Source organism: Lissotriton helveticus, chromosome 12 (genome assembly GCF_964261635.1).
Source record: "Lissotriton helveticus chromosome 12, aLisHel1.1, whole genome shotgun sequence".
Classification (NCBI taxonomy): domain Eukaryota; kingdom Metazoa; phylum Chordata; class Amphibia; order Caudata; family Salamandridae; genus Lissotriton; species Lissotriton helveticus.
In genome coordinates, this window is record NC_136073.1 from 495,546,722 (window position 1) to 495,570,596 (window position 23,875).

The window sequence follows — 23,875 nt, forward strand, 5'->3', positions numbered from 1 at the left end:
AACATAGGTCAAATCCCATCCGCCGCGGAGCGACGCGCACCTCCATCAAAATGCGCCCGCCACCGCGGCGGAGGAAGCCAATGGAGACTCTCCGCCGTGCGGAATGGCGTCCGCCCCCCTCCACAAATTAGGATGGCCCAAACAGGCAGACACATCGCATCAAAGACACCGTCCAACCAGAGACGGCGAAACTCGACAGCGGAGCGCGATAGCAGACACCCGGTCCACACCATCCCGTCAGGACCGCCATTGACCCAGCTCTACATGTGTTTCCGGTGCTGTACCTGCTACAGCACTATCATCTAATGGGCCGCCGCGGACGTGCCGCAGGTACGCAACTACACAAAAACAACACACAACACAGGCTGACACAGGGTCCAATCCCACTACAGACACCCTGCTGGGGGTCACAACACATCCACAAGGGCACCCAAACAAGACCCACCAGCCACCAAGTCACCCCACTGCAGCCGGGACACACATCGACCGCGAGCTTGCAGACACCCCTCGGTCCCGGTCACGTCACCGCAGCGTTCAACACATGCGCACAATGCACAAGGCAGGGCCCCTGCAAGGCATGGGCAGGGCACAAAGACCACACCACCCCCACCCACACATCAACACACCCCATCAATTCACAGGCCAGGTGCCCATCCTGTGCACCCCCATGCACAGCAACAAGCAACAAGCACACCAACAAGCAAGCACAATCCACACCCTGCACCACACTACAAACAACCAGGGAGACAGCCACTGCAGGAGTGGCTGACAAGGAACACACAACACAAGTGGCACACACACTGAAGGCTGCCAATACTTGCCAGCACATACACACACAAACAAACACACACCCTGGGTGTAGCCACAAACAGAACCCACACACAGGGATGCCTGAACAGATGCATGCACAAAAACAACACACAAACACCACAGGAGCACACAGAGAACCCCATCAGAAACACACATATCCTGTCAGCCAAACTGGGGAAAGGCAATGGGAGCACACACACAACAGGAGTGCACAACCTCATCACTCAGGAACAAAACACACACAACATACCACAAATCACGCAAGAAGTGCACCAGCACAGAACTACACTGCCACATCAAACCAACCACAGATGCACATTAAACAAAAATGAACAAACACCACAGGACATCAGGGAATGCACATCAGGCAGTGCCAAGGCCACATACACACAGCACTGTATGCGCAACAAGTAGTGTGTGCACAACAAGCACAACAGTCTCACACAGACATGACTGACACAACCTCAACACACACAACACCAATCAGCACAGCACAAACACAACAGCACACCCAGGAAGTGAAGCTATACCACAGCCAACACACATACATCCAACACAACAACAACTGATACACCACTAAGGGAAACAAGAGCACAACAATCCTGAACAGAGCACTGGGCAGCACACACAGCTCAAGTGCACATGAGCACTCCTCACTGACTAATAGTACAAGAATATCGCATATAAACCATTGGGGCAATGTCCAGAGTGTAACATCACTCTTGGCCCAAGAACTGCACCACAAAGCACAGTCTCACAAATGAAGTGATGTGGAGGCACACACACATGTAATCCATGGGGACTTCTGACTTCAAAGTGAACTGACCTGCATGTCAGTAGTAGACATGTAAGGGGTGTACCATACACAAAATGAGTGAGTGCAGACCCACAATGCGTAGGCATGAGTGGCACACATAGGAGATGCATTACACCACACACCACATGTCATACAGAAGGATAAAAGGCACCATGTGCTTGCAATGCATGAGAAATACAAACACATTGGCAGTGTGGAGCAGCAGGGCTACACAGTCTACAAAAGCACACTCAAGACACATTGATGATCAAACAAACACATCACTGATGTGCAAGTCACACACTTTGCACACTCATAAGTGAGCAAAACAACAAGGAGGAGTCAGACAGAACAACATGAACACACCAACACACTGCACAATGCACAACAGACAACTCACACATGTGCATACAACCATATCCACAGGGCAGGACAATCCAAACAACAGGCACACGACTCCTGGGTGACACGTGCGTCTATCACAATCCAGGGGCACACACACATCCACACCCACTACAAAGTCACACCCTTCACACTGAACACCTCTTGACTACCCAAGAGCACACATCTCATGTAGGCCATGGGACCAGGACTAAGGGCCAACACAGGATGACCATACACATACACAGCTGGGCACACATAAAGGAATAACACACATACATGATGACATTGCCCAGCCTGCATGCAAACCTGTGCACAGCATCACACCCTGTGCTGGCAGTGTCCCCAAACCTGACGTGGCAACAATGTAGCCAACAATAGCAAACCACTAAAAAGAGAACTGCATGACAGGCAAAAGAGCCATCACAGATAACACCAGTATCAGTGTCTGAATGTACTGAAGACAATGTCACCCCTGTCTAAAAATGTGATGCGGGCAAAGAGCTTGGCAATGTTGAAGTTACACATCGAGCATGGTGCACAGGCAACCAAATGCACACACCAAAATAACTTTATTCAGCAAGGACACTGACAAAGCACACCACATGAGTAACTGTCTGTATTCACATGTTGCACAGATGTGACAGTAGAACAACAGTAGACAAGAGCAAGGCGCAAAATGCTGATGATATGCAAGATAATCTGCACAGGCAAACTATAAACAGGAAGACCAGTGTCCATGGCACAGGGGAGAGCCCAACACAGCAGAGACACTGGGCCAGTGTCCAGGGCACAGGGTAGAGCCCAACACAGCAGAGCAACAGGGTCAGTGTCCAGTTCAGGGTGCACATCAAGTACATGAGAGGCTGCACAGGGGAAAGTCCAACACAGCAGAGCAACAGGGCCAGTGTCCAGGGCACAGGGGAGAGCCCAACACAGCAGAGCAACAGGGCCAGTGTCCATGGCACAGGGGAGAGCCCAACACAGCAGAGCAACAGGGCCAGTGTCCAGGGCACAGGAGAGAGCCCAACACAGCAGAGCAACAGGGCCAGTGTACAGGGCAGGTGGCACAGCAAGTACATGAGAGGCTGCACAGGGTACAGTCCAACACAGCAGAGCAACAGGGCCAGTGTCCATGGCACAGGGGAGAGCCCAACACAGGAGAGCAACAGGGCCAATGTCCAGGGCACAGGTGAGAGCTCAACACAGCAGAGCAACAGGGCCAGTGTCCAGTTCAGGGTGCACATCAAGTATATAAGAGGCTGCACAGGGGAGAGTCCAACACAGTAGAGCAACATGGCCAGTGTCCAGGGCACAGCGGAGAGCCCAACACAGCAGAGCAACAGGCCCAGTGTCCATGGCACAGGGGAGAGCCCAACACAGCAGAGCAACAGGGCCAGTGTCTTGGGCACAGGGGAGAGCCCAACACAGCAGAGCAACAGGGCCAGTGTCCAAGGCATGTGGTACAGCAAGTACATGAGAGGCTGCACATGTGAGAGCCCAACACAGAAGAGCAACAGGGCCAGTGTCCAGTTCAGGGTGCACATCAAGTACATGAGAGGCTGCACAGGGGAGAGTCCAACACAGCAGAGCAACAGGGCCAGTGTCCAGGGCACAGGGGAGAGCCCAACACAGCAAAGCAACAGGGCCAGTGTCCATGGCACACTGGAGAGCCCAACACAGCCGAGCAACAGGGCCAGTGTCCAGGGCACAGGGGAGAGCCCAACAAAGCAGAGCAACAGAGCCAGTGTCCGGGGCAGGTGGCACAGCAAGTACATAAGAGGCTGCACAGGCAAGGGGAGAGCAGCAGTGAATGACAAGGCCAGTGGCCAGGAGAAGTGCAGAGTCAGGACATAAGAATCTGCACAGTGAGTGTGATTGATTATACCCTTCCAGGGCCAGCAACACACCCAGGTGGCAATCAATGGTCAGGACTAGCACACCTGTATGAGAGACAGGTGTATGAGGGGGACTGCCACTCACATTTGGCTGTCAGGCAGACTTGGGGCTAGCTGTGTGTCGGGGACAGCAGGCCCACTTGACTGGGGAGACAGAGGCCCAGGTGATGTAGGGCTATCAGTGGCTTGGCAAGCTGGAGGGCTGTTTGGACCAGTTGGTACAGTGGCACGTGGAGGTGGAGTCATACAGACCTGTGACACAGTGTGTATGGGAGAGGTTTGAGGGGTACCTTTCCACTTTTTGGGAATTCGAAATGGATTCCCTGTACTGGGGTTAATGGGAACTGATAATGACACAACAGGCACACACACCAACTGTCCCGCATCAGGTGCAGACACTGGCACTCCCTCTGATGATGTGCTGGATCCTGTGGAATGCTTTGTCTGGCTATGCCTCTGGACCACCTTCCCCTGTTTGCCAGGTGTCCCCCCTAGAGTGCCCTCCTTGGCCTCTTTGACAGGGGTGGCCCCTACAGTGCCCTCCTTTGCATGTTTGCCAGGGGTGGCCCCTACAGTGTCCTCCTTTGCCTGTTTGCCAGGGGTAGCCCCTACAGTGCCCTCCTCCACCTTCTTCTCTGGGCTTGGAAATGGAGTTGATGTGGCAGGGGAATGTGGCCCTGTGCCCTTCCTAGGTGTACCCTTGCCATACAACACCTCCTCAGTGGGCATAGGCACTGCACGCCTAGCTCTGCGTGAAGTTTTAGGGCCTGGAGAGTCCTCTGATGGTGATGCCTCTGAGGCATGTGAGCCTGATGTCAGCCTCATTGCTTTTTCAGCCTTGCTCTTCCCTGACGGGCTCTTGTCTTTGCATTCTGGGGTGGCTCCGCTCTTCTGTGGGGATGGTGTCTGTGGGCGGGACCGCTTGGGTTGTGTCTGCTGGATGCTTCTTGTGCTATACCGTGACTGTGACGCATGGGAACCGTGGTCACTATCATCCGATATGGCCACTGACTGGGGGGTGGGCAAAGGCACCTGAGCAGGAATGGGAGTATGTGCTTGTTGAAGGGCAGACGTCAGTGTGGATGACAAAGCCTGGACTGTATGGTGTAGCCCACCCATGTCAGAGTGTATGCCCTCCATGTAGGCAACCACCTGGCCTAATTTTTTATCATGGTCACTGAAGGCATTGAGCAGGGCTGTCTGGCCCACACAAAGCTGGTGCAGGAGCTCTACAGACTCAGCACTGAGGGCAGCAGGGGGTCAGGTGCAGGCTCAGCGGTGCCAGGTGTGAATGGAACACATCCCCTCTTACTGATACAGACACGTGCAGCACCACAGGAAGTGGATGAGAGGGTGGGTACTGGCCGCTGTGTGGTAGACGATGGTGCAGAGTCCCCATTCCCTGTGCCTGCCAACATGGATGCATCACCGCTGGCATCAGATGATGTGTTACTCTATGTCTCAGGCACGGATTCCTCCTGCATACTGCGGTCCCCCTCAGATGCGCTGGTGAGCTCTGTGTCACTGGCCTCCGGTGCAGCTGTAGTGCTACTCTCGCCACAACTGGTTTCTAGCTCCTGTTCCTCCGTGTCCACTGGCGATTCTGCATGAGAGAGATGCAGGGTTGTGTTAGTGTCATCAGCAGGACAAAGCAATACATTCAATGCAGTACAGGAGATGCCCAAATCAACATGGTGACCACCACACCCTGCAATCACATTACAGCAACACACTACGTAGACCACAACAGTGCCTAAGAACCTTAATCTCTGCCATTACAGAGCCATGTTGAGCCCACACAGCACAACACCCTGCCCGTGCATGAAGTGTTACAGACACACAACTTGCCATGCCCACACCTAGCGACATGATGTGAGGGCAACGCTTATGACCACTGACAGACCCTGAGGGAACAGGAGGGGACAGCACACACCCCCATTAGGACATGACAGTCCGCAATGGCAAGTAGGCCATACCAAGCACCATGTGGTACCCTGGGGCACCTTGTTGTCAGATGTGAGGGACTCACCGATCATGGTGCATGCAAAGTAGGCAAACATGAAGTCACACTCAGATAGTGGACACTGCTGTTCACCCCCTAAAAGATTCACCACACTATTCCAATGCTAAATGACCATGTAGATCCTAACACATCTGGCCTAGGGAAAGCACAGCAGGGAGGATCACCTTTGTAAGACCACTTTGGAACAATGCATGACACTGGCACCCATTCCAGCAGCCACTCACATTACACAGCACAGCATCACCCCACGAACATCACATGGCCCACCGCTGCCACTGGCCCTGTACACATGCATCCGCTCCCAGCCAAAGTCACCCTCCCCAAATACTCACCCCTGCCTTGCTGCCAATGCTCCTTCAGACGTGCATCCAGCTCAGGATGAGTCACTACCAATATGCAGCCAATCAGTGGTGTCATGTTGCTCCGTGCTAAACGCCCAGTGCGTGGTAGCAGCCTCAATGTCATCTTGGCCACATTCTTTGCCAGCCTGCTTATGTCTTCCCACCTCTTGTGGCAGTGGGTGCATCGTTGGTTGGATACCCCCAGGGCTCGCACCTTTGCTGCAATGGCCCTCCACACGGCCTTACACTGGTGTACCTTGAGCTGCAGTTATTGGAGACAAGAAGGGGAAATGATCAGTGACACAGTGTCATGTACCAACATGTATCAGTACAGTAGCAAGATACAGACTCAATTGTAAACTACATCCATCCCAAACTGGGGGACACCTCACAAGGGCACCCTGCATGGGCCAAACAGATGTGATTGCATGCATTCATGAGTGCGTACAGGGTCCCTGCTAATCTCACACACATGCAGGATGACTGCACTGAACCCCCTCAGTGGCTTCTACACATCTCCTGACCTGTGCCTGTCTGGCCACTACATACATCACATATCTACTTGTGTCTGTGTGTAGAATCACTGTGTGCATGACTGGGCAGCATTCAATGAGCATGTCCTGTGAACATATGTGTTTGTAATGTGTGTGTCCTTGGGGAACATGGACTCACCAACAAAATAGCCATCTGCACAAGTGTGGTCGTGTGCAATTAAACAGGCCTGCGATGGTGCATATCCTTATTTTGGTGTGAATGAACAAGAGGAAGACCCCAGGAAGTGCAGTGATGTGATCTTGTCTTGGTGGGCATGCACTGGGCATAGTCTCTAGGTTCACACTGAGTCGGACAACAGAGGTACACAGAGACAATCAACCAAGCAAGTACTGTCCTGGCACCTGCAAGCCCAACATCCTGTGCCTCTGTATGGCTGACAATGTAACACACTCCACTCAGACATACAACTGCAGGCAGGTAAAACCGTGACATTGGGGCACACACACTCCCTTGCCCTGGAGGCAGCCTGTTTGTCAGTGTATGACACAACCCACACCCTCAGGCACATACTGCAGCAGCACAACTACATGTCTGTACCCCCATGCCCTACGTCTCCCTATACGATGACTTACCACTACATTGGGGCCACCATACAGCCTTGGGTACTGTGCCAGCACCTCGTCCACAAGGACCTCCAGCTCCTGGCTTGTAAATGGACTGGCACGGATCTTTTCTGTCCTTGCCATCCCTGTTGACATGGAACACCTGTGGTGGAAGTGAGTGGCGAGGGGTCCCAGGCATCAGTCTCTTGAGGCAGCAGCAGGAGAGGGTCCGAGGCAGCAGTCTCTTGAGGAAGCAGCAGGAGAGGGTCCCAGGCATCAGTCTCTTGAGGCAGCAGCAGGAGAGGGTCCCAGGAAGCAGTCTCTTGAGGCAGCAGCCGGAGAGGGTCCCAGGCAGCAGCCTCTTTAGGCAGCAGCAGGAGAGGGTCACAGGCAGCAGTCTCTGTGAGCAGTGGAAATGTGAGGCTCACTCCCACTGATTTATAGCCCCCTGGGGTCGTTTCTTAGGTGCCAATTGGTTGTTCAGGTCTGCCTCTTTCAAATGCATCCAATGACCGCCTCCGCGGTGGCACAGCACGCCTTCTGCGATTTTAAAAAATGCATCATGCCACCGCAATCATCGCTCCCATTGGCTGTAAGCAATGCTCCATGGCGGTGATGCACTGCAGGGGCCCGGGGTGCGCTACCGCGATGGTGCATTTTTCAAAAGCATCCAATGACCACCTCCGCAGTGGCGGAGCACTCCTTCCGCGATTTTCATGCCACCACAATCATCACTCCCATTGGCTGTAGGCAATGCCCCATGGCGGTGTCACACCGCCGGGGCCAGGGGGTAGCTACCGCAATTTGGGTGGCGGAGCATGCCCACCGCCATCCACCCATGTCTCCATGCCAATGGCTACCGCACTTGTGAAGTGGGTGGTGCTGGTGTCACACCGCCGGGACCAGACGGTATCTCCTGCGATTTGGGTGGCGGAGCATACCCACCGCCATCTACCCATGTGTCCATGCCAATGGCTACCGCACTTGCGAAAGGGGTGGTGCTGGTGTCACACTGCCCGGGCCAAGCGGTAGCTACCGCAGTTTGGGTGGCGGAGCATTCCCACTGCCATCTACCAATGTCTCCATGCCAATGGCTACCGCACTTGAGAAGGGGGTGGTGCTGGTGTCACACCACCGGGGCCAGGCGGTAGCTCCCACAATTTGGGTGGCGGAGCATGCCCACCGCCATCTACCCATGTCTCCATGCCAATGGCTACTGCACTTGCAAAGGGTGTGGTGCTGGTGTCACACCGCAGGGGCTAGGCGGTAGCTACCGCAATTTGGGGCACATGCAATGGCAATGTCCATTGTGAACACTGCTTCAATACACAGCAGCATTTTAACAATAGAAATTCCTGGGCAACTATTCAGTTTGCTAATAGGCAAATCAAGCAACAAAAATGAGTAAAAATAAAAATAAACACAAGTGTACTGAAAACCGATGATAACAAATTAATTAAACATGAATATTAAATTTATTATAGAAAATATACATATACATAATTTCAATGCTACAATGAATAATCATAAAAAATGATATCAACATGTATCTGAACAGTTAATTAAATAAAAAATATTACAGTACGTTCATCATATTAAAATCGAATACAATAAAAAATTGCTGTAATACATTGGTTAAAAAAGATTTAGATCTGTATAGTGGTTCTAATATCAATTTCTACGCGTGTTTCGGCGTTCTGCACGCCTTCTTCAGGAAAAACCACTGGATAATCCTAATGAGGAAACAAGAGAGCATCATTTCATACATTCCAGTACACTGTGAGTTAAACTGTTAATTTTAAAATAAATGTGCGAGGGAAAACTGTTTGGTGTTAACTCAAGAAATATGAGATTAAGTAATGAAAAATAGCGAAAAGAGCCACACCCTGGATAGTGATTTCAAAGACATGAATGAAAAGAGAAGGAAAGGGGGGCCCACACTGCCAAGTATTTTCATAGATGCCTTGCTGTGAGTGGCTCTAAAGTTAAACATGCTCAACTATTTCAGTGGTTTGAGAATTAATTAATAGTCTTACCTAGGACTATTGAGCATAAGGACATAGTCAGAGTGGGATATAGATCAAATATGCAGGTACTTCCTCGACGAAGTAGTGCGCCAAGGAACTGAAGGGAAATAACAGGATACATTATAGATCAAACTGCAAAGATGTATTAAAAATAGACTAATTTATCTCAGTCAGTGAGGTACTAAAATACCTAAATTTGTCCAATTTTTTGTGGTCTCCAAAGATATATGGTGACTTGACTTTAAAAAGGTTTAGCGGTTATAGATTCATTTCTGTGGATAAAAAATAATAAGTCCATGATCAATAATCGCTTATTGCGTTCAGATGATCTCTATCGCAAAGGTCGAATAGCTTGCTTTAAAATATAGTACCTTTTTATGAATAGATAGAATACATAATTTTCATTATAAATTGCCGAGATTTGGAACCATCGAATGTGAGGCCAAAAGGGTATTGGAATTTTCCGAACAGTCTTTTGATTGGTTTAGATCGGGCAGCCTGAAAAATAACAAGGACATAACATCTAGGCTTAATATTAAATTATTTTTAGACAGAAAGGAAAGAGGCAGTGGGCTCTGACCTGGTTTCATTTTATTATTACCTGACAGATGCCTTCAAAGGATAGGATATTCGAAAGTGATGTAAACTTAAAAGTTCTCTGCTGGCGCCAAACTAGGTTTAACTGTAAAAAATATTCCAGCAAAAGAGACAATTTTTTAAGCAGCTACGGATCCGAATGTTACTTAATTAGAGTAAAAACAAACTAAAGGGTTTAGATTTTAGCCCGTGATGTGGGTGCCGATTATACTTACGGTCGATCCAGTAGAGAGGCGGGTATTCCGTCCAGTCCCAATCAGAAGAGCTAAGTTACGGATTAAGTAGCTGCTATAAATATTGTGGTTTTGCGGGAACGCTTGGTTGTTTGGACAGAAGGTTCCTAATGATGACATCATATTCAAGGCGTCAGGAGGAATGGAAATGGAAGAAGTACTAAGTGGTGTATTCCGGATGTAAACTAGAACGCGAGCTGGAATACGTTCTTTATTTATAATGAGAAATTAGGTAATATTGAAAAAACTGTGTTTAATAAAGACACTATTATATAGTGTTTAATATATAATGTTAACTTAGTCCATCATAAATTCAATAGAAAATGATAAACGATTAGAGCTCCATTTGCCTGAAAATAAAGGGGTAAATGTGAACAATAATTTATGACCTGTCATTTATTTCCCTGACTGGATAAAATCAAGAACTATCTAGTGTGGACAGAAATATGATGCATGAAATGAATGCCCTTATTGGATCATGATTATTAATAGATCCAGTACTGGGGTCTCATTTATTTTGTATTATATTTTATGGCGTTTTCCCAAGGTATTTCATTGTTCAGTTCCTTTGGGTATGTGGCCAAAGTAAAAATCCAAAAAACGTCACGTTTTTTCCGAAAGGAGTCAATGTTCGCATTGTTTTCAAAGTTACAGTTCTCTAAAATAAACCATCGGATTTCTGAATGGTTGTGAGTATGATCTAAATAGTGTTTTACTAGAGGGGAGGAAGTTTTAGAGTTTCTGATAGCTGAACGATGTTCCGTCAACCTGGTACAGAAAGATCTTGATGTTTCTCCTACATAACCTAAGCCACAAGGGCATAGGAGTAGATAAATTACATTTTTACTTTTGCAGATGGAGAACTTTTTTTAATTGATTTTAGTTCCTTGATAAGTGAGACAATTTCCTACCATGGCTGAATCACAGGCCAAACATGTGTTACATTTATAAGTGCCAGTGATTGGGGAACTTCCATCAATGCTTTTCTGAATAAAGGACTGACCCTCTTTAAATCTCGACCGGACAATGTGATCCTTAATGTTTCTGTTTCTCCTATGGGCAAACATCGGTTTTGCTATTTTTTCATTGTCTTCTAGGCCACTATTTAAAATATGCCAGTTTGAAGATATTATATGTCGTACCAGATTATTCAATGTAGAGTGTCTGGTGACACATACTAATTGATTTTTTCGAGTTCTCGTTTTTGTGGTAAGTAAGGCATCACGGTCATAAAAACGCGCCCGTTTGAACGACTCTCGTATTAGTCTGTGAGGATAGCCTCGAGCTAAGAATTTTTCCTTTAGTAGACTGGCTTGTTTGTCATAGTCTTTTATATTTGAACACGCATCTCTTGGACACTGCCAGTATTATTCTGTTATCAAAAGGCCTATCATTTGTACCCCATTCCTCCACAAACTTGTTTGAACTGTATCAGGATCTTATTTCTTTTTTTCGTAAAGTGAGACTTCAATCTTTCTTTAGAAATAAAGAAGACACGCGTGAACCAGACTGCAACCTTTCAGGCATACATTATGGACATTTTGAACAGTGGAAATATTGCACTAAAGACAAATCGACACCAATTGAAGTGTGTAAGGTATTTTATTTACAAAGTTGACATGTGAGGGGTGCGGGCAGATTTACATGAAGGTGGTGATGGAGCAGTGAGTTGGGAGTCATGGTAAATGAGATGCAAGAGTAGACACCACATGGAGGTGGTGACCCAGTCCAACAGACTGCCATTCACAAGGCAGTGTGGGGAAGGACAGTCCAAACAGTCAATGCAGTGGGGAAGAGGGTTGCCATCAGGGCTGGCTCCGTGACTGGTGTTTGGCTGGTGCTTTGCCACCAGAGACTCCCAGGCTCTTCTTTGGACGCCCCCTTGCTCGCTTGGGTGGAGGGCCCCTGCTGCTGGGCCAGCGGCTCTGAGGACTCACCCCTCTCTGTGGCCGCAGGGGAGGATGGTACACTGTCATCCTGCAGGACAACAGAGGGGGGCAGAGGTGTTGTTTAGGATGCAGGCCTGTCCCTCAGTAACGCCACTTGCTGGCCCATGAGGTCCACCATTTGTCCAAGGCGGGTGCCGATGGACCTCATCAGCAGGATGAGCTCACGTAAGACCAGCCACTTTGTCCCTTGACCTATTCGTACGCACCAATGACTCTGGTGAAGTGGTCCAGGGATGGTGTGCCAACCTCCTGTGGTCTGTGGGTGACCCTGGCCCTACACCCCCTGCCCTGATGCCACAAACCTGTTGCCTCGCCACTGTGGGTCCACGCACTCTCTCCCTGCCATTCACAGTTATTGATGTGGGCTGGTCATCCCCTGGGACAGGGAGGGTGCTGCAGGTGGCACTGGTGGTGGTGGTGACGGTGGAGGTACAGGCCGTAACTGCGGGGGTCTGCTGTGCAGTTGTTGTTGCAGCAGACGTGGTAGTGGGTAGGATGGGGGCATGGGACCTGTCTCTCCCTGGCATACCAGATGGGCCGGCCTGGAGCTCATCCTCCAGAGAATCCTGTGCGTCTACATCCAAGAGTCCATGTACAGAGGGTGGAGACTGGCTCTGCTGGTCAGTGTTGTTGTCCTCAGCATTGAGTTCTTCGTCACCTGTGGATTAGATGGGGAATGGTCAGTGTTGTGCACTGTGCAAGTTTTCTGTTACCTGTGTGTCATCCACTGTCTGTGCACTACACAATTGATTGATCTTCACTATTTTTATTAGGTGTAATACTGTGCCTCATTACATGAAGCAGTGGTACAACAATTACTGGTAAATGTCAGGTATCGATGCATTGCATGCAATTTGTGCTGTGTGTAGTGATGCAGGCCTCACTCCCCCAACAGCCAGCCCAGTTTAGATGGCTACCTACCTGTTAGTTTGTTTGCTGGATCATGCAATGGCTTCCAGGGGCTCCTGGGTGGGAGGGAGTGCTGTATCCTGTTGGGGTGTGGGACAGGGGGCATGGTGGGAGTAGTAGTGCAGGCCTCCCTCCACAAAACAGGCCTCACAAGCAAGATGGCCACATACCTGTAAGTTTGTTTGGTGTACTGCAATGGCTTCCAAGGGCTCCTGGGTAGGAGGGAGTGCTGTATCCTGCTGGGGTGAGGGACAGGGGGCATGGTGGGAGTAGTAGTGCAGACCTCCCCCCCCAACAGTCCTGCCAGGCAAGATGTCTACATACCTGTTAAGTGAGAGTGATAAATGCAATGGCTGACACAGGCTTCTGGGTGGGGTGGAGAAGGGATCCATCTTGCTGGAGTGTGGGTCAGGGGGCATGGTGGGAGTTGTGGTACAGGCCTCCCTCCCCCATACATGCCTCCAAGGTAAGATGGCTACATACCTGTTAGTTTGTTTGGTGTACTGCAATGGCTTCCAGGGGCTCCTGGGTGGGAGGGAGTACTCCATGCTGCTCAGGTGTGGGACAGGGGGCATGGTGGGAGTAGTAGTGCAGGCCTCCCTCCCCCCAAACAGGCCTGCCAGTCAAGATGTCTACCTACCTGTTAGGTGAGGGTGAACAATGCAATGGGGATTTTGTTGTGCAGGAAAGTACAGATCAATGTGTTGTTTAACATTTGTTTGTACTTACCAGCCTCCACTCCCCCAGATACTCCTGTGAGACTCTCAGGATGCAGTATGGCAAGCACCGTCTCCTCCCATGGTGTGAATGTTTTTGATGGAATGGGAGGGCTCTCAGCCAGCTCCCGGTTCGTGCTTTTTCTCTCTTTGACAACCCACTTGAGATCATGCCACCGCTTCTTGATCTCCTTCTTGGATCGTGGGGTGGTCCCTACTGCATTGACCCTTTGTACTATCCTTTCCCACATTTGAGTCCTTGTAGCTAATGGTGTCTGTTGGACCAGGCTACCAAACAGATGTGGTTCCACTCTGACTATCTCATTGACCATGACTGTCAACTTACTCTCTGTAAATTTGGGCATTTTCTGTGATGCCATGGTGTGTGATGTTTGAAGTGTTTGTGGGTGCAGGGGTGTGGGTGGTGGGTGTGGTGTTTTTTTGTGAGGTGTGTTATGTGCTGGGGGATTGTTTGTGCTGGTGTGATGGTGGTGGTGGGTGTGCTGTGTTGTCTTGCCTCTCCAGTCAGGTCTGGTGTATACCCTTCTCTTCTGGAGTGTTGCAAAAAATTGTGGTCAGTGAAGGGGCTGGTTTCATACTCAGCTGTGTGGGTGTGTCCAAATGGGGTTTTGCTGTCAGGTGTGTTGTGGGAGTTGTCCTGGAAATTGTATGTTTTTGTTTGGCATTTATTTACTTAATTGGTATGTGTTTTGTGTATTTGGGTATATGGCTACTTTGATTTGTGCAATGTTTGGCATCGCTGCGGTGTTTTTGCATCGTCCGCCATGTTTTTGGAGGACCGTCCGCTGCGGTGGCCATGCTCCAGCTCTTCTGCTGGCTCTCCCATTCACTGAAGTGTGCGACCGCGGCGGTTGATAACAGTGGATCATACCGCGGGACCATCGGGGATATACTAATTTCCCGTGTGGTGTCTCCGCTTTGCTTGCGGCAGATTTTAGCTTTTCCGCTGCGTTTCCGACCGCCGCGGTCGGTTTTTGGTCGTCACCGCCCACGTCGTGTGGTTTTTGTTGGCCCGCTACCGCCGCGTCGGTCTTTTTTGCTGGTTGTTCCTAATTTGGCCGCCGGTATGACCACGGTCCCGGCGGGCGGTTGTTTCCCGCCTGCATGGCAGTCGGGTGGTTTTTTGCCCGCCATCCTAATGGGGACCTATAGGTTGGCATTGTGTTTGTCTTATTTAATAATTTGACTTGATGTAGCAGATGATGATACATGATGGTACCTAGGTGTAGTAGGAATGTTACTCTTTGGTAGCCAGGTCAATAATTGGTTAGGCAGGTGTGTAAAGTAAAACATCATCAACTTGGGGCTGTCTTTCAGCCCCAAAACCAGTGGCACAGCTCATATCGCATTTGCAAGTATTCTCAATGTTTTCAATGTTATATACTCCAATAAATTCCAAGTTTTTTCTCTCCATTTTCATTTACACTTTAAACCTTTCTGGTCCACAAGCAGGGACATGCAATTTCCAAAGTTTCTCATGTTTTAAGTGGGCCATCCGAACCTCTTCTTCAAAAAACACGATAAAGGCAAAATTCATCAAGAGCAGTTTATTAGCACCAATGCATTTCGGGCCACTGGGGGCCCTTCGTCAGGGTGTAACTGGAAATAATTAAAAAACATACATTAAAAAACATCCGGTTTGTATACATAATATATGGTACAAATTTCACACATTTCCTGAGCATGAACTGAAGATTTAGCGGTAAATGCGTAGATGGTGGGGGAAGTAGTAGACTTGACGGATGGTTGTTAAGCGGGGGAGGAGACGAGTAAAGAGCGGAACTGGAGGGCCTGCACTAATAAGATGGAAGTAAGGGAGGATAAAGGTGGGGGAGGTTTGGTTGATTGGGTTAGAGGAGGGTAGTTATTTATTAAGTAAGAGGGAACAATGTTGCAATAAAATTGGGGGTAACAAAGCAGAACATCATAGAAGGAACGAGATGTTATATTTAGCGGAGTGAAATTTGTACCATATATAACTGCTCTTGATGAATTTTGCCTTTATCGTGTTTTTTGAAGAAGAGGTTCGGATGGCCCACTTAAAACATGAGAAACTTTGAAAATTGCATGTCCCTGCTTGTGGACCAGAAAGGTTTAAAGTGTAAATGAAAATGGAGAGAAAAAACTTGGAATTTATTGGAGTATATAACATTGAAAACATTGAGAATACTTGCAAATGCGATATGAGCTGTGCCACTGGTTTTGGGGCTGAAAGACAGCCCCAAGTTGATGATGTTTTAGTTTACACGTGCGTTTGGGCTAGGCACGTCACCGGTGTTAAAGCACGCAAAACATGGAAAAAATGGATCTGGGCGTTAAAAACAAGAGGAAAATTGGTTTTAAAAAACGGTGTGCTTCCCATCTATACAAGGTGTGTAAAGTATACAGATACATATTTGATATCATTATTTGCTTGAATAGTGTATGCAGTGCTTGCAAATGTTTTGGAACCATGTCTGCATTTTTAGAATGACAAACATTTGTGGCACACCAAGCTTTAATGGACATGAGGTGGGGGATTTTTTAATGTAACAAAGTCATCACACACTGTCATTTCAGACAACACATTTTTCACTAAATTTGCACATACAGATTTACTGATAGAACTATATTGCACAGAAAGGATAATGTGTGGAAATTAGGATTAAGTGACTATTTTTATTTGTGCATTACCAATGTAGGAAGCTGGCTCTCTATGTAGTGTACTGAAACGAAGTACATTGTGCAGAGTCCAGTGGATCCCTTACTGGTACACAGAGGTTAAAGCAGATAATACAATACTCTTTTTGTGGTAGTGTGGGCGACCAGTTAGGCTTATGAGAGAGTGCTAGACATTTGTTGTACTCACAGAGGCAATATATGAGACACAGATGAAAATAAATCAGAGACTAGTTTATAAAAATAATATTGATTTTTATGTATTTTTTTTAAGACCAAGAACTTCGATCTACAGTAAGTACTTTAGAAGTTACGATTTTTAAGAGTTCAGAAAATATATATCACGTTTGTGCCCAATGAAGCACAATTAAAGTCAGTAGAGAAAACCAGAAAAATGCATACAAAATCAGGCAATGCTTTCACAAAGTCCTTGTTTTTAGTCAATGATGGGACCAGGTCCAAAGTTCCAGCAGCAGAAAATGAAGAGTGTCCTGGATTGAGCCAGGAGCAGGGTGCTGAAGTTTCTGGGATCTGCTGCGCTATGACGAAGGGGCCACCTGGAAAGACACTGCACAGGATGACTTAGAGGTAAACCCGATGGGTCCCACTCAAGGGAGGAGGATGCATGGGTCGCAGGACCATGGGAGCACAGCTGGTTCAGCATTACTGGCGCCAGTGGGGCCAAGTGAAGAGCAGGTAGGTCAGCCCGATGTCGTGCATCACAAGGTCCTCGTGGTCAGGAGCAGGCAACTTGAAGAGGCAATTTCTGGACGGCTGTGCCACTAAGGATGTGGGTCTCAGGGGTTTCAATGACCCTTGATGGGTGCTTGCTTCTGGGGCAGTTAATGTACGGAATGGACTCTTCGTTTTGATTTTTGCTGACGGGGGTCTGTTATCCCAGGTATTGGTACGGTCGCTCCAGCAGACCCTGGTGACACCAAACTTGGTGGAGAGACATATCTGACCATCTGGAGCTGTTGTACCTCTTTTGGTGTGGGTGATGCATCAAAATCAAAGGGGGAGCACGTCGACAAACAGGAACCAGTGAAATCGGTGCCTGCGGTGTGCAGGGGAGTGATACAATCACCTCAAGAAGGTTCTTTGTTATTTCTCAAAGTCTGGATGAGCTCCAGCGTTCTTGGAGTGTTCAAATGCTCAGGACAACACAGTACACCGCGGATGTCGAGTCCTAGAGGCAGCAGGCAGTGATTGGTGCCAACTTCTCTGCAGCAGGCCTTCAGTTCTTGGCCAGTGACACTTCTTTGTCCTCGTCTTGGGATGCCACCTAAATACAGAATTTAGGGGTATTACAGAGGCAGGTAGGTAGTAGCCAATAGGCTACTTACCTTTAGGGTGTCTACACCCTCTGAGTGACCTCTTGATGTGGGAAAAGGCACTACCTTAGCCCTGATAGTTTGTTTCTCCACCATCTCACGATGGTGGATTTTCAGGAGAGGGGTTCATATTGCCTGCCACACCTTAGGGATACTCCTCCTCATCTAACTAAATGTCCTGCCTGTCTTCCCATTACTTGTGGAGCAGGGTAGGGGGTTGGCATCTATCTGTGAAAGTGTGGGCTCAACTTTAAAGATGGGGAAACCCTTTGAAGCTTCCTGCTCTGGAAGGCCATTCCATCCTGGAGGAGGTGTGATGCACCCCAACCCAGAGCAGGCTTTGTTTTTGGCTTCTGAGAGCACAGGGTCTCACCCCATGAAGTCATAAGCATGCCTGGTGATGGCAGGGTGGCTATGACTAGTCAGAGACCACACCAGTGCTTGGTAGGTTTTCAGAGGACCCTCTCAAGGGTCTCTTGTGTGTATTTATTATTAAATCCCAAACTGGCATCAGTGAGGATTTATTGAGACAAGATGTTTGGTACTAAACACCTTAGGGTACAGTGAAACCATCATGGAGCTAGAAAACTCATAATGACAAACATCCAGCCCATGTACTCATTAAGGCTTCCCTGTGCGCTTACAATATTCAAGAAGGGCTCAAATATTGCAGGGTCTTATCTGGTCATGCAGCTATGGCTATACATGGGATATAGTGTACCCTGCCTTAGGCCTGTAAGGCCTGCAGTAGGGGTGACTTACCTGTATCTCATGCAGTGTGTGTGGGCATGGCACGCAGGGCTGGTGTGCCATGTTGACTTTTCGGTTGTCTCTGCACCAAGATGTGCAGCTTGCACTGGCAGTTTGCATTGTCTTGGAGAGGGGTCTCTGGGGTGGCAAAATTCATTCTGCAGCCCCATTGAACCCTCTTCAGTACCCATGCCCTAGGTACCAGGGGTATCATTTACTAGGGACTTACAAAGGTGGCTGAAGTTTGGCCAATCATCGTTCAGTTTTGGGAAAGAGATTTGGCACTGAGAGCCTGGTTAGCAGGGACCCAGTGCACTTACAGTATGAAATCGCATCAGGCATCAAGAAAAAAGTAGGGGCTAACCATGTCAAAAGAGGCACTTTTCTACAACCAAGTAAAGTGTATTGATTTGTTTTGATCCTATTATAATCTTTTTTGCCATTGTACTTCATAATAAAAAAAAGTGTTTAAGTTTTGCTTTCCGAACTGCTGAATGTGTACAGTTATTTACAGGGATTTACCTTTTGTTGTATGTTACCAAAACATTACATCCTACAGCCTTGCTTTTACCGCTGTCTGCAGTGCAGCAAGATTGTCACATAACTAACTTTACCTTTCTTTATCCAACTGCAAAGTGAGAGGACTTTGTAAACGCCAATCCCCATGGTGAAAAAAGAAATAAGAATTTGTCAGAAGACATAGCCTGAGTTTTGACCTCTTTCTTTGAAGCACAACAAAGAGACAAGATAAATACAGAATTTAGAGGCATAATTATTTATTGGGCTCTCCCCTTCACATCGCGCTGCCTGAGGCTACAGCGCCTCTTGGAGCCTTCCTACTTCCTCCTGCCAGACTCGGCACTTTTGGACCTCGCAGGACCCGCTGCGCGGGTCCCGCATCGCCCCCTGACACAGGCGTCAGCTGGAGAGAACACCAGGGGTGCTCTGTTAGTTACCGGCAGGGCTACGCGCATTTGCAGGGACTCCAAGGACCAGGAGTCCCTGCGCGCCCTTGGGACCAGCTGGGCTGCTCTCCCTGCCGGCCCCGCCCGCCCGCTCCTGTATTAAAAATTGCCTGCACCTGGGATTGAGTGCTCTCCCCTTCACCTCGCGCTGCCTGAGGCTACAGCGCCTCTTGGAGCCTTCCTACTTCCTCCTGCCAGACTCGGCACTTTTGGACCTCGCAGGACCCGCTGCGCGGGTCCCGCATCGCCCCCTGACACAGGCGTCAGCTGGAGAGAACACCAGGGGTGCTCTGTTAGTTACCGGCAGGGCTGCGAGCATTTGCAGGGACTCCAAGGACCAGGAGTCCCTGCGCGCCCTTGGGACCAGCTGGGCTGCTCTCCCTGCCGGCCCCGCCCACCCGCTAGACTACCTATATTTAAAGAAGGCGTAGACCCCGCTGCGCGGGAGCGCGCGGGAGGGCGCCGGGAGAAGCCCAGGACAAGGGCGGGACCATCTTAGGCCAGAAGAGGCCGGGACGGGCCACCCCCCCTGGCCGTGCAATTAATAGAGGTAAAAGTACTTTTGTCAAGACATTTCCAGTTCCTGCAAGTGCCTGTTGTTACTCACATCATGTCTTTTAAGGGGGGCCGAAAAACTTCTACTTTGACTAGGGACATGGCTAAGGGGACGATGGTCCACTATTTAATCAAGACTTCACCACCTATTGTCCAACAACCTGCAAGAACAGACCGAGTACGATTGTCTATTGACCGTCCCAATAGTGATTTCACCCCCCCACAGTCAGCTGCCGCATCACAAAATCTATCATTTCTGGAGGAAATTAACAGCGTATGTAAAACCAAGTATGCTGCTGTTACTTCGACATCTGAGCACATTAATGCATCCTTTTGCCCTACAGTTATCTCAAGCCCCCACTCCAATACATTATCTTCACCTTATGGAAATCTCCTGGGTACTTCCCTCTGTCCACCTGAATTAGGTAACACGAACCCTAAAATGACTCTCCCGGATTGTTTTGGTAAAAGACAACGACCAGTGGATAAACACACAGGTAGCCAAGCAAAGCAGAAAAATCTGTCTGCACCCCCAACTTCACCAACCCTGTTGGACCAGTTACAATCTATGATTAACTCTGTTATACAACCTCTGATAGACAGAATGAACAATTTTGGAGATAGGATTGCGGTAATGGAGGAAATAACCAAGTCAAACTCGCTACTCCTAAAAAGCATGGTAGGCCCCAATCACTTACAGCCCTTATGTGACACGGTAGTGCCTTTAACAGCTCCCCTAAATATTATTAATCAACCTCGACAGGTTGTCCCAGGTATGTTAACATCATCCACCGAGAAAGTTCCCGCCAAATCAATAACAGCACACAGTAGCTCCCTTGAAACGAGGCGGAACAAAGTAACTATACCATCCAAAGGGCCACGTCCCAATACAGGGAATATGCCATGTAAATCAAATCACATCCATTTACCACCGGAGGCCGCCCCGTTTGTTTGTGTCCTTTCTGGCGTGCCTGAGCTCACAAATGGTAAAACTGAAAATCAACAGGAGCTAAGAAATAAGGCACTATTTTGGCTAACAAAGAATAGACCCCTGCCCCCTGACATCGATGGTAGAATACAATGCGTTAGAAGGGTGGGATGGCTGGGTCCACTTCGAAAAGAGAGATCTGGCGATCTGGTGTTGATAAAGTTTATAAATAGCAATGTTGTCCCATACCTCCAGACTTGGAAATCACAGATAGGAGATGGACCTATACACACCTGGGGACTATCTGATTTTTATCCCAGAGAATCACTCCACTCCCATATAAGATCAATGAAGAGAGTAACTTTTGGTTGGGCTGAAACGGCTCCGGGGTGAGGGGTATTAATATTCAGACTCTGACTTGATACACTATTGATTTGGTACCTGACCTTTCTTAAAGATTTTATGCTACAATGTTACTTACTGTAATATGAATTGAAATGTAATGGTGTATATTTTGCTATGTGCTTTTATGATTTTATATTTAAATCGAATAAAGCTTAAGTATTATTATTATTATTATTATTTATTGCTAGGACGTTTGTGACCCATCAAAGATAGGTTTCCAAAACAACAGTCTGGTTGCGATCCACAGTTTGGGAAACTGGTATATAGTGTTAGAGTTCAGCAATACTTAGGAGTCCCTTTACAAGCACATAGTATGAATGTCTGCACTGTGTTATCCAATATACATTGTTTTTGTGAAGAAAAGGAGTAAATATTGGAAACTTCACTTCTAATGATAGATGATTTTAGGGGTTGTTAGTATTCATGCTAATAAAATTCACAAGTATTCTCATTTGTTTCCATTTCATGGGTTTTGTGTCCGAATATGATAATCTCAGAATTTTTCTATTAGAAACATTACTTGGCTACTGTAAGACATGCTTAGTTGTTATCTGATAGCCTTGACGCCCACCGGGCTAAGTTGCGCATGCATAAATCCCACTTCATTCATTCATTCATTTGTAGTCATGTGCGGCTATATTAATGGGAACAAAACTTACAACCAAAACAAAAAATAAACTCAGCATTTTAGTTCACTTAGCATAATGAGAACATAAAACCCAAATTATGGACAAGAAATCTTCTGTGTTGAGGTGAGTAAAGGAATGTTGTTAGAGAAAAAAATATCACTTGTTCTTTAAATGCATCATAAATAAATGTCTGTTGACGGTCGTTATTACTTTCCTCAAGAAAGAATACTGGTGTCATTGCGATGACATCACCAGGCTGTCTAGACTGAGTGAAGTTCATACTTTACACACTGTTAATTGCATGATGGTTGATTTATTAAGCATGAAACCTATGAAAACCCACCTAAGTAGTGCATCACAAGCCTACTGGTCACCACTGACAATTCACATCTCATCAAGCAGTAATCCCAGAGCCAGGAAAACACCCATATCTCTTCTGTGCACCGTTGACCAGCATTACCTGCCACTCCCTCTGTACTTGGACTGGACTCAACACTCTGCTTTCAGCATCAACCTCACCTACAACTCTCCCCCAACAAAGCCCAGAAAAGGTAGCAAATACTAAATTTAGCTGCTTCAGGAGGTTAACTCTAAACACCATCTAGGAGGACATAGGCCCCTCATCTGCTGCTTCCACTAACAATGAGAGTCTCAAAAAGTACTTCAACAGAAACCTGCAGAAGACAGTGCAGACAAATGCACCAATTACATTTTTCTTCATGAAAGCTACTCCATCTACACCAAGGCACAGCCAGAAGCTTATTGACAACTCAATTGCTGTCAAACATCTAGAATAGAGATGGAGATACAGTTGCTGGATGGCCTCACAGTAATGACACAGCTATGCATGACCAGCAAAGACCTCATCTCCGAGGATATTGCTACATACCACAAGTATATTCATAATAATGCTTTTAATAAAAGTAAATCACTATTCAAGGCCATGAAGCACTGAGTGAAGCCCAGATAATTTCCCCGCTTGACTAGTCTCAGAACAAATGTTCCTTCATCAAAATAATTTCCACTTTCACCTTACAGCTACTAAAGTGCTTCCATATGATAATTTATGCCAACTTATGTCTTTGAAGTCTACATCTTACGAGGGTGATGTTACCCATTATCAGTTATGAAGTAGAACTATAGAGACGCACAGACTGCTACTGAATATGAATAGCTCATCCTTTTTACAGCACATCTCTTCTCCAGATGCTGTAAAGAACGGACAGACCAGGCACTTCTCAGAAAAACATACATGGGACACGATAGCCCAGCTAACTACCACTAAGTAATGCACCTACTATTCCTAGAAGACAGCACTGAGAAAGCAGTCACTTCTCAACATAATTATAAGATTTAACTGAATCTACTGATCTGCATTCAAGGCATCACAGAGATAGTGACCACCCTTTGGGAGTGCAACAGTATGTCCCAATAAGTAAAATCTTCTCATCTGGGTTGACCTCTATGCAACCTTCAACACAGTTGACCTCGAAGCCCTATTAAGTTACTTGACCCTCTGAATGTAGTTCAATTGTGTTGTTCTACTGTGTTGAAATCATACCTGTGGAACAGAGCCTAGTGTGTCTGGGTGAGCTCCTCTGGCTATGCATTTATTCATGTAGGATATACAATCCTCCAAGGTTCAATCCTCTGGGCATTTATTTCCTTCATCCAATTCTCTTGCTCCCATCACCCACCCCCTTGCCCTACACATGTTTTGGATAAAGCTTTACCATGCTGATCATCAACTGCATTGTATCCCCCACACCAGTTCAATGCTTTACAGCTAGGTTTATGCTATACTAATCAGCATATCTACTTAAGAACTTACAGAGTGACTAAATATATTCACA